Source organism: Eschscholzia californica, unplaced genomic scaffold (genome assembly GCF_041429995.1).
Source record: "Eschscholzia californica isolate CP2 unplaced genomic scaffold, dmEscCali1.0.p SCAF_2, whole genome shotgun sequence".
Lineage (NCBI taxonomy): Eukaryota > Viridiplantae > Streptophyta > Magnoliopsida > Ranunculales > Papaveraceae > Eschscholzia > Eschscholzia californica.
This window is the reverse complement of record NW_028238309.1, coordinates 21,339,382-21,351,646: the sequence shown is the minus strand read 5'-3', so window position 1 is coordinate 21,351,646 and position 12,265 is coordinate 21,339,382. Positions and strand designations below refer to the sequence as shown.

Here is a 12,265-nt window from a genome sequence, read left to right as displayed (position 1 = left end):
CTCATCATCTTCATCTTTTTATTCTTGATCTTCTTCTTCCTTTGTTGTTGTTGATCATCTTTTGGAACATGAGGAATAACCAAAGTAGCCATGCAAGGTCTGCAACTAAAACACTTGTTTATACACTCTGGTGGTCTTGATCCCAAAACAAACACCTTCCTTCTTATCATACTAGTAGAACTCCCACTCCTTCCTGCACATAATAAAACTTGATTAATTAGGTTAAAATAAAAAATAAGGTCATTTGAGTGACAAAAACATTTTATACTTCAAATATCATCATTTCTTTTAAGTGGTAAACCCTAAACCCTTATGAAAGTTTAATGACCTTGTTTAGTGGGAAGAAATGAGACAAAAGAGATGATGATGATAATGAGAAGCCAAAATTTTCTTATCCTTAGAAAACCCATATCAGTCTTAAGATTTGAAAGGAGAAGAGGTGGAACGGAAGATACATAACAAATCTATCTATAATTAGAATTTAAAGAAGAATTTATACAGAAAAGGATGAAAGTCTTGATGGGAAATACTGAGACAGCATTTGGGAGGTTGTTACTTGTTGGCAGTAAAGGAGACAAGACTTAGCTATAAAATGTCATCGGGAATTTGAAGACTGCTTCCACCGATCAAAATCTCTGAAAAATTATGAAAATATCAGATCTTCCAAGACTCTTGTAACTATTATAATCATTTTCTCTCTCTCTCTACATGGGTGTACTCGAGTCGAGCTGAGCCGAGTAGTAAGATGTTCAAGCTCGGTTCATGTATTTGACTGTCGTGCTCGAGCTCGAACTCGGGCTCGTTCGAGTAATTGTCCACTTGTTCAAGCTCGGTTCGTATAAGTTTGAAAGAGCTCGAGCTCGAACTCGAGCTCGCATTGTTTTAAGCTCGCTTATCAAAATACTTAAAATTAAAACTTTCTAAATCATCAAAATACTTCAATGATCATTTGTCACATACAATAATAATGATTAATGATTCATATTCCGATAATTTTGTAATGGTTGATAGTTCATGTACAAGTTTCAATACTAATATGTAATTATGTACTATACTATTATAAGAGTATGTTAAACGAGCTGTTCACGAGTAGCTCGTGATACACTAAAGAATGTTCAAGCTCGGCTCGTTTATGTAAACGAGCTTGATTTTGAGCTCGTGTTAAGCTCGGGCTCGTTAATATTCGAGTCGAGCACGAGCAATAGTCGAGCCGAGCTCGAGCAGCTCATTAAGAGCTCGGCTCGTGTACACCCCTAGGAACGACTATATATATATTTGTATTATCTTGGGTGTTAAATTCACGATTATATAAATAATCGGAGATATGAATTTAAAGTAAAGACACGATAATTTAACGTGGTTCGGTCGATTACTCAAGACCTACATCCACGGAGAAATAACTCTTTATTAATAATTCACCACATACAATTGTATGTGGGTTTGATCGGTTACATTGGTCAGACATAACTCGATGAGTTTGAATCCTAGAACCCTCTCCTATTTATAGATGACTTAGGGTTTAGGGTTTCCTAGTTTCTGATTACTAAACTAGGAAATAATACAAAATCTATCTAATATTACCATTAGATAGTTACAAGAGATATTCTGAATATAAGAAACTAAATCTTCACATATCTTCAATATATCTTCAATATATCTTCAAATATCTTCAATATTCTGAACTCTTCTTGATCGTCGGATCTCGTCTTCTCGATCCGTCACGTACATACACGTGTGTAACACGTATATTATTTCTGCAACTTATCTTGACCGCCGGATCTCCTATTTTCGATCCGTCTTATATAACGTATCCTATTACCCCCCCGCAAGTTGGAGCACGTAATTTTTGAAGTGTCCGACTTGGAGAGAGAAAAAGGAAATACTTCTTGATTCGTCGTATTCGTCTTCTTGCAACTCTTGGATTGTGGATGCGTTGGAAGATGATTGAACGATGATTAAGTCACAACCAAAAGGTTGGAAGTTGCGGTCAAAAAATTGAGCGAAAATCAATGACAACGAAACTACATGTATTTTTCTCATGTATGTAAAGTTGGTCATTGTATGAAGAAAATGTCAACAACTTAAAAGGTTGTGATGATCAATATCTTGTCGTATAAAAACGTCAAGTATGAACTTTAGGAGTGACAACAAAATAATGTTGTTTTGTTTAAAATCGACAAGAAATTATTGTCGTAATTGCCAAAAAATATTGGAGAAGAAACAACCAAAAAGATGGTCGACATTAAATTCATTGCCAAAAATATGCAAGATCGATATAATTCCGAAAAAATAAAGATATTCTATTCATTGAAAAGATATTCTATTTATTGGAGAAATATCCAAAATGTTATTTGGTAGGAAAGACAAGTCATCATAGATTAAGTATGAGTTGGAAAATGTCACGAGAGAATCCAGAAATATAGGTCAAAATAGATATATTCTATTTGTGGTAAGAAAAAGTCCAAAATATAATTGGAAGAAAGAAAATAATCATGAAAAATATATGATTATGAAAATTTCGCGGGTTGAATTCCGGAATTAAAATCCAAAATAGGAATTCTTTCTCCGTTGAAGAGAAAGTCCAAAATTTTGGTAGAGAAATAAAGTCGTCATAAAGAAAGTATGACTTTGAAAATATCACGGGTATATCCGGAAAGAAAATTAGATGAAATTAATCTATTTTTAGTGTCACAAATAGAAGAGAAAGTGACAGAAAAATTGTCACAACTAGAAAAAGTTGGTTATAGGTGACATTAGAAGTCTGTCACAAAATAAATTTCCGACAGTTAAACTGTGGCATAAAATTCTGTCACATATATCAAATCTATTAAGTGTCACAAATAGAAGAGAAAGATGACAGAAAAAGTGTGTCACAACCAGAACCGTTGGATATAGGTGACAGTAGATATCTGTCACAAAAGAAACTTCCAACAGATGAACTGTGGCAATGGACTGTCACGAAACAATGGAAAGAGAAATTGTCGCAAATAATTAATTTGGGGGAAACTTAGAAACTTCTGAATTAGGGTTTTCCAAAATTGAGAAATTTCTCAAAATTAGGATTTCCCAAATCAGAAGTTAATTGAAAATTAAACAAGACAAATCATCTGTGATGTGTATGAGACTCCTAATCTATGATTGGAAGAGTCCATTCAATCAAATGGACAAAGAATCGATCGGTGAAGTCGATTTGTAGAGAGATAAAATTCGACTAAACTAGATCCAGACGAAGTGTAGGCAGTCGTGTATGGACGAGAAGTCGAAGAATAAGCCAAAACGATGGTCATGAAGGGCTATTAAAGCCGTAAAGTCGTCCTGATTTGTAGACGGTGGTCTCAGATCGTGAATAATCTAGAGAGAGAAAGAGCTATTGGAGAAGCTAAAAGAAGCAAGGAGCCTTTGGTTTTGATGGACAAAGGCGGTCTGTTGCAAGGTCGGACGCCGGTGAGAAATCCACCGAGCACCTATTAGCCTTACTTATGAAGGGGCAGTTGATTAATTCCTTTCTTCCACCATGAGCAAACCCTAAAAGGGCAATAGAGGAGAGAATCTCCCGTGAAGACAAAGGAAAATAATCTTTATTAGGTAGGGTTTGTCCATTTTAATTTGGGTGGGTTTGAACAACTAGTGCTAATGGGCCTGAATTAATTTCTATAGGCACCAGGTATGCAAAGTCTGTAAGGGTTATTTGGAGTCAAAAGAGGTTGACTCTGGTCACGAGGTCCATTGACTTCGGTTTACTTGGTTCCGGTTTTGACAAAAGCCGGGATAGGGTGGTCGACTGGAACGGGAAAGGACCAGATCTGGTCGTTTTCGGTTCCAGGAAGGTCTTTTTTCCTTAAAAAAAAAAAAAAAAAAAAATCGAAGGAAAAAAATGGAGAAGTTACCTTTGGTGAAGAGGAAATCTTTGGTGCATCTTTGTTGAGTAGAAATAAAAATCCCAGAAAATAAAATCTTCTCTAATACAATGTTGAAGGAAACAACGAAAGCAAAAAATATCGACAAAGTGATTTATCGATTACTTAATCACAACGATCTAAAAAAATCATTGGAATATGATAATCACAAGAATAACTTGGTTATAAAAAAAATCGTCAAAATAATTGATCGATTATGATGTCACAACGAAAAAAAAAGTTGGAAATTTTGCGGAAGCATAAAACACGAACAAAAATCCTGCTCATGATACCATGTTAAATTCACGATTATATAAATAATCGGAGATATGAATTTAAAGTAAAGACACGATAATTTAACGTGGTTCGGTCGATTACTCAAGACCTACATCCACGGAGAAATAATTCTTTATTAATAATCACCACATACAAATGTATGTGGGGTTGATCGGTTACATAACTCAATAACTCGATAATTTTAACTCTATAACCTAACTCATATTTATAGAGTGATTCGGGTTATCTAGTTTCCTAAGTTTCCTAACTAAACTTAGGAAAGAATACAATATAAGAAATATCTTGAATATATGAACATATCTTCTGATCTTCATATATCTTGGTCTCTTCTTTTATCATTGATGAATTAGACATATCTTCTGATCTTCTGATCTTCATATTTTTGGGTACCCTAATGTTGGGTTCAATTCCATTGATGAATTAGACATATGGATATTTCTAATTGATTGCAGGCAGTTATCAACTATGGTGCATCTTGGTAAGTTATTTCACCTGAATGCTTCTTTTTCTTTAATCAATTAGGATTTTAGTGAGTTTTATCTTTATCCCTTTTGAGTAGTCTCAAGTATTAGTGAAGTAGTTGCATACAATGTGTTTGATGGAGAAACTGAAAGAAAAAAAACATGGGTCTTGTGGAGTTGAACCAATCTAGGAAGCTATATCTAAATTTGGTACATAATTATATGAATGGGTTAGAAATGAAATTCGTTTATGAGAAATTAAACTACGTTATCGATATATGTTGTTGTTGAACTATACTTCAGTGATCAGACCCTACTTTGCGTTGTTGCTGGCCAGGTATGAAATTGGGTTGTTGTTGTTTGCCTTTCATAATTTAGCATCAACACCAATTACATCTTAATAATATGAAGATGGTATTTATAAAGTGTTAGAACTTCTCATCCTCTAATCTTCATTCTGAAGTTTTCATAGTTCTAAAACAGTGTGAACATGAATCATCAATTTGAGGCTTTCATGTTTGGTGTAATGAACCTAATTTTCATTTACATGTGTGATGAAAACAAAAGCCAAAGGATTTTTAGCTCTAAATGTGGTATAGCCAAAGAGATGACTATATTGTAACAACAAGAACCTTGTGTTAGAATTAGACATTATCATCTGTTAAAGTTAGGCTTTATCTAGATTGAGTTTTTTTTGTCGATATGTAGAAAGAGATGGCTATATTGTAACATCAATTGTGATTCTTATAATTTCGTTATGCGAAAAACAGTGTTACGCCGAGAAACAAGCTCTTGGGGAAGTGAGTGCCGAACTTCTAGATACTCAAGTTAACCTGGCAGTTTGGGAGATCAGTGGCCATATGGTGTTAAAGAGGCGAAAGGACTACGAGGAGGCATCTGAAGAAAATGCTTGGAGGCTTCTTGCAGAGGGTTCTCTCTCTGGACCACGTTTCGAAGAAGTTAAAGCTATCATATTTGAATCCATCAAATGCCAAGAAGATTCCGACGAGACTATGAACGAAAGCTTGAATTCAAAGTCTGAAGAACTTGGGACTGCAAGCGTTGTTGCCGACCGAACCATGGCTTCTTTGGAGCATGCCGGAATGGCGGAAGGTTTCTTTTTCATGTTTCGTGGTACTGTTGTGGTGGTCTGTGGTTGGCGGTGTTGACACAACTTCTAAAAAATATGAGAATATTGTTGTTACTTTAATTGATTGTATTTTTATTTTCAATTATTTATACAAGAATTCATCTTTATGGACAATGAATATGAGTGCTCATCTTTATATATCTCAGCTTGAACCCTTTCCCATGAATGTGTGGTCAACTTTTTCAGCCATTGTAATTCATAAAGGTTGGAGCAATTTCGGTGGGTTCATGTCGAATTCTCCTAAATGGGATCGACACCAAGCCACTGATTTGAACTCCAAAAGCTTAGCAAAGCTACTGGAGTTCAAATCGGTTGGCTCATGTCGAATCCGCTAAAATGGATACGGCATGAAGTCACCGGTTTGAACTCCAAAGGCTTAGCGAAGCTACTAGAGTTGAGTTCGACATGGAACCACCGATTGTCTTTGGGTTAGTTCGACATGGAGCTACCGATTTTATTTTAAACCATGATTTAGGTAGTTGTTTTAAATCGGTGGCTTCGTGCCGATTTCCTTTTAGAAATTTCAACATCAAGAAACCGATTTGAATTCCAGTAGCCTAGGCAAGCTACTGGAGTGGATATCTGTGGCTACATGTCGAATTCATTTGACGAGGATCGACATGAAGCCACCGATTATTTGGTCTGAAAGAGCTCAACATGGAGCCACCGATACAAACCATTCTAGTGCTTGTTATTTGTTTACTGTCTCGCTAAAATATGACCTTCTTTTTATTTCATTGATCATGAATCAACCTTAATTTACACAAGCATCACAAGTTTTTCATTTGAAAAAAGTTTGCCAATATATTATTTAATCAAATCGATAGTTTCATGTCGATTCTCTTCAAGCACGTTCAACATGAAACCACCGATTAGAACTCCAGCAACTTCCTAAGCTACTAGAGTTCAAATCGGTTGATTCGTATTGATTCCCTTCATGGGACTTCGACATGAAACCACCAATTTGTATTGAAACTATGATATAGATAGTTGTTACATGGAAACACCAAGAACGTGTTCTTCTCTTTGCATTTTACAAAATTAATGTTCAAATTTAACGGAAAGCAATAAGAGTACAAAACATTCAACTATATATGATTGAATAATTGAATGGACAACAACATAAAATCAACTCGTATGACATTATGGTCTCTCCTTGGAATTTCATCAAACGCTTGATTGGAGAGACCCACACTTTGCATACTTGTGTTTCCATTACATGATGACATAATAATCTCTCTTAGTCATTTCATCAAACACTTAATTGGCAATTTAAGAACCCACATTTTACATATTTGTGTTCCTACTACATTATAACATAATAACTTCTCTTAGTCATTTCATCAAACACTTAATTGGCAAAGTAAGAGACTCACATTTGCATACTTGTGTTTCTATTACATTATAACATAATAACATCTCTCAGTCATTTCATCAAACACTTTATGGCCATACATTTCATCTGGATTTTTGCTAAATGTTTTATTTATTAAGATTATGATTTTGGAGGGACTTCAACCTTCGATTGATGAAGAAGAGAGACAAATTTACTTCATAAGGTCGATTGATTTGATGATTTGGAAAATTTTGACTTTGAGAGAGAGTGAGAGCTTCAAAGGTTTCTTAGGATCCACTTTAGCTTAATGAGGAGTTGAAAGAGAAATCAACCGAGATATTTGAGAACCAAGACTAGATTGAGATAGAAATTTGGAGTAATAGTTGATTCAAGTTGTGATTTCGAACTTTGGTTGAGAGAAAATAAGAGAGATATGAAGAACTCGGTTTTGTTCTCTGATTAAAGAAAAAATTCAGATATCTAGAATTTCTAGTTATGTTATATATAGGAGGGTAAGTTGGGAAAGAAAAAGCTGAAAACCTAGAAAAGGGACATTTTTGCAAAAACTTCTTGAAGTGGGACAAAAATGCTTTTTACACCCCAAAACGGGACATTTGAGCAAAATTCTCCTATTTTTAGGGTTCGTACAATAATAACTCAGGGTAAAGTCATATCAAATCTAATCTTTGATAAAGTAAGAGAGAAGGGAAAGGACCCACCCAGTCTGATGGAAAGAAACAGTGTCACATTTGACCGACCGTCTGATTTATGTTGCTCAGTTCATGATCCTTTTGACTGCCTGTGTGTTTATATACAATGCAGCTTTTTATTGTGTTAAACTTCTTGTTTGGATTCTATTTCTACTTGATTCTTTCTTATTCATATGTAGGTGGAGCAATGAAGAAGATCTTGAATGTACAAATCCATTATCTACTCCTACATGCCCACTATTTGGGAAGAAGAAATTTTTTTGTTTGAATTTTGACTAATTTTCCACTGTGTAAAATTTCAAAAATAAAATAAAATGATTCTTTTCTTCCTCATCTCCTAGACTCCTACCACTCCCACCCCCAAATCGGGCCACCACCACAAAATTCGTCCACCACCGCCACTATTTTTCCTATTTTTTTTCGTCTCTATGTCCACCACCACCATAGTGTATCCTTGTGTCTCTATTTATCATTCTCCACGTCTCTCTCTCTAGTCTTATCTCTTTACCTAATCTGGCGAAAGGGAGGTTCCCCCAAACCAGATCGGCAACTGGTTTGCGGATCTCCCAAACTACTGACTGGTCTGGGCGATCTCCAAACCAATGCCGTTTCCGACGTTATTTTCTTTGCCTGAAAATGGCGAGAGAGAGGCAGGAAGAGAGAAAAATAATGGTGGTGGTGGACGGAAGAGAAGAATAGTTCTCAAAAAAAATTGAAGGTGGTTGGAAATAGTCATTTGTCGGTGACTATTACTGGAGTTGATAAAAAAATGGTGGTGGAACTGTGGAGAACGAAAAAATTCACTCAAAGTTGTTCCCCTCCCACAACTAAAAAGAAAAATTAGTCAAAGAAAATTGACCAAATTTTGACAAAATCTTTGCACTCCGATTTTTTTTTTATTTCCCCAAAGCGCCGCCCTATTTGTATATACAAGCAAGTGTGTCTATAGGTGCCCCGTACTTTCTTTCTTTCTTTTCATTGGCGTCCCAGCAGTCTTTGAGTTTTTCTTCTTCTCTCGATTTCATTTCGATTTTTTTTCAAAATCTTTATCAAAACAGTTAGATGTTATTTTGATAGATATTCTATATATTTCAGTCATTGAACAAAGAGACTAAAGATATGTTTCAAAAGATATCCATTTCTTATTAAAAATTGATTCAAATTTTTACTTTTTTATGATTTTATATTTTGATCCAGTGTTTGAAATGTTTTTGAAATGATTAAATCATTGCAAAATGTTTATCACCGATTTTAACTCGATTCAAGTGATTTTAGAGTGTTTTGCAAATAGTAATTAGTTTCTTCGAATCTGAAAAGTTTGAGCAGTCTCGGGCTCGAACGAGTCCAAGACCATAGGTAAGCTCCGAGAGCCAAAGAAGACCTCGGACTAGAACAAACCCAAGACCACTTGCCCTTGACATTCCGAGGCCTGACTTTGGCTTTCACATCAAACAGTCTGCCAAAGTACAACATTTTCAGTCAAGGTGGATTGACTAGAGTCCATAAGTTTAGTGAAATGCGAAGAGAAAAGGCAGAACACCTACGGAGACCCTTCACAAACTTCTCGCTGTATATATATATATAGATTGGATAAGTTTATGCAATTTCAAATGTGTCTTATCTGATTTTTACCTTAGCTCGTAATTTAAGGTGCCCGTCCATTAAATCCACCCAAAATAAGAAAAGTTTAGAGACCAAAAAGTTGAGAGGTTTCCTTTTCCGGAGCTTTGATCAGTAGTTTAGTACATCTTTCAAACCGAACTGTTGATAGAGTTTTTGGTCTGGACTCTGGAGGTTCTATTACAACTTCCTTTGTTAATTCTGAAGTTCTTAAAAGAAAATAAATAACAAAAAAAAATATATTTAGTTAATTTAAATTGGTCAATGTTTGGAGAAATACGAAAAATTTCCAAAGAACAAAAATATAAAAGGGCAGAAACTAAAAAATTTCTCCAAAAGCAACCTCTGTTTTATCTTGTCAACTGGCGGAAAACTTATTTCTCTCTCTTCACTGTCTTTGCTATCTCTCTCCTCTCTTCTCTCTCTTTACTCTCACTATCTTCGACAAGGGGGGGGGGGGGGGGATCCCCTTCGCGGGCTTAAACCAGAGTCGTCTGGTTTCAAATCAGATCTCGTCTGGAAATAATAAGTTACACAATTTTTTTGTTTCCACCCAAAACTTTGCACCCCGAAAAATTTCTTTATTTTCCCGAAACACCGACCATTAATTGACTGAGTTAAAAAATCCATTTAACTTGTCTTTAATCGTCCATACAACGCCAACTTTGACAAACATATGGGCATCTGTTATAAACAGTTCACGCAGTTTATGAAAGGACCACGAACTTCCGGGTACTTACATATTCTGAGATGGCAGTAACTTTATTTCAGGTTTAAGATTTGGAACAGAGTTAATTTCTTTATATTCCCGAAACACCAACCATTAATTGACAGGTTTAAAAAATCCATTTAACTTGTCTTTAATCGTCCATACAACGCCAACTTTGACAAACATATCAGGCATCTGCTAAAAACAGTGCACAAGGTTTATAAAAGAACCAGGAACTTCGGGGTACTTGCATATTCTTAGATGTGGTAACTTTATTTCAGGTTTAAGATTTCGAACGAGTTATTTTCCTTCAGTAACACAAACAAATTTTGATTTAATGTATATCTTAAACTAGTCTTGAATTGAACTAAAATTGAAAACCAGAAATCAAAATGAGAACAGTTCTGAGAAATGCCCTTGCTTGTTGGATCTCGGACTATTTAGTTTGTTTGTATAGGAGAGATGCTAGGCCAACCCTTCCACCACAGATTAGAGATGGCTCTTGCTTTTTGTGGAAAATTGATGGAAGGCCTGCTCTCCAGTTATAGATCATCGAAGATGTCCCTTGTTTTGTGCTCATCTCTGAAATCCTGTACTCGAAATCCGAAATATACATGAGGAATACATTCTCTGGATATCTATAAAATCCAACTTTTACATGACAAACTAGGCATCTAAGGTCTCAACTCTTCAAGTAGAGGTTGAAATAATGTTCAAATAACAAGTAAATGTCCCTTAACGGGAAAAAAATGAGTATCATAGTGTTTCTTTTTTATCAAATTGAAGTACTGTAGAAAACAGTCACGTAATTTGTAGTAAAAAAATGCTATGTAACACAGTCAGATAACAATCAATCTTTACTTTTTACTATCAGGACATCACGGTTCGTTCGACTGTCAAAGCAGAAAAAACGAATGTACTAACAGTTATAACGGCCACTGAGGGAAAAACAAGAAGTAAAATCTAAAATGCTAAACAGTGACAAGAAATAACTATAACATATGGAAGATTTTGAATTGTAAGGCATTTTCTAGAATATCGTTTCAATACCATTTTAAGCAAGGAACCAAAAAATAATTCACAGTCGATGGAAAGGAGGGCAGAATCAGGTAAAGTAGTAATACATACAAAGGAGGTAATGGGGCATCAGATGTGATAGTCGACATGCCTTGTCGTTGCTTATGCTTGGGATTTGCAGTGCATAATACAAAAACTTTTCCTCGGCGCTTAACCGTCCGACAAAACTCACACATCTTCTTCACAGATGATCTAACCTTAATCTCTATTCAAAATAAATTAGAAAAATCATCAGTTCAGTCAGGGACACAAGCAGTGAAGAAGCACTTCATATATCCGAGTAGATAAACACATTACTTTCATAGATTTCGACAGATTTTCATCACATTATAATCGAACGCATTAAGTGCAAAATATACTTTATACATGTCTATCGTCAGTTTAACCAAAACCCTGCTAACCTTGAAACCATCTCCTACAGTCCTACTGCGAAACGATTCATTCCAAGGCAAGGATTTGAATCGAAGATCATCTTCTAAGAAAGATAAAAGTTAGTTTCTTTTACAATATCTGCTATATTTATGATTCAAAACTTTTCTTGATAATGAAACCCACTTTGTGTGGATGCTAACATGCGTGTGTTTCCACTGCAAAGAGCAGGGTTTGTATCTTGTTATTCTTAAAACGGAAGAAGAAAGCCGATTCTTTACTAAGCTATTGTATTATCGAGGATAGCGAATAGATACCCATTTTCAAATTTTTCACTAATATAAAGCATGGTATACCTCATCGTTCACATATCATACAAGAAATAAGGATTCTAGCATAGACATTTTCATAATATATATAGCTAAAACAACTGTCTGAATCCCAAAGTTTACTGATATAAATATTATACTTATCCGAGAAATCACTAGTGAATAAATTGCATACCTCTCCCAAATTTACATTCAAAGATTTTAGTCTCTCAAGCTCCATTAAACTACTTGATGAACATAAAAGAAGTTCTACTACCCATTCAAGATCCACTCATTAAAATAATTACTAAAAGCTATATTGATTCTATGAT

General features: G+C 35.1%; 2 long non-coding RNA genes across 2 annotated transcripts; one reads left to right on the top strand and one right to left on the bottom strand.

Moving 5' to 3' along the window:
- The first annotated feature begins 4,581 nt into the window (after positions 1–4,581).
- On the top strand, positions 4,582–5,918 carry LOC147556864 (uncharacterized). The gene is made up of 2 exons (XR_015233628.1): positions 4,582–4,671; positions 5,425–5,918. It is a non-coding gene; the product is annotated as an uncharacterized LOC147556864 (long non-coding RNA).
- Positions 5,919–10,441: 4,523 nt separating this feature from the next.
- Positions 10,442–11,461, bottom strand: LOC147556863 (uncharacterized). The gene is made up of 2 exons (XR_015234996.1): positions 11,308–11,461; positions 10,442–10,769 (listed from the first exon to the last, which is right to left on the bottom strand). It is a non-coding gene; the product is annotated as an uncharacterized LOC147556863 (long non-coding RNA).
- Between the last annotated feature and the right edge of the window lie 804 nt (positions 11,462–12,265).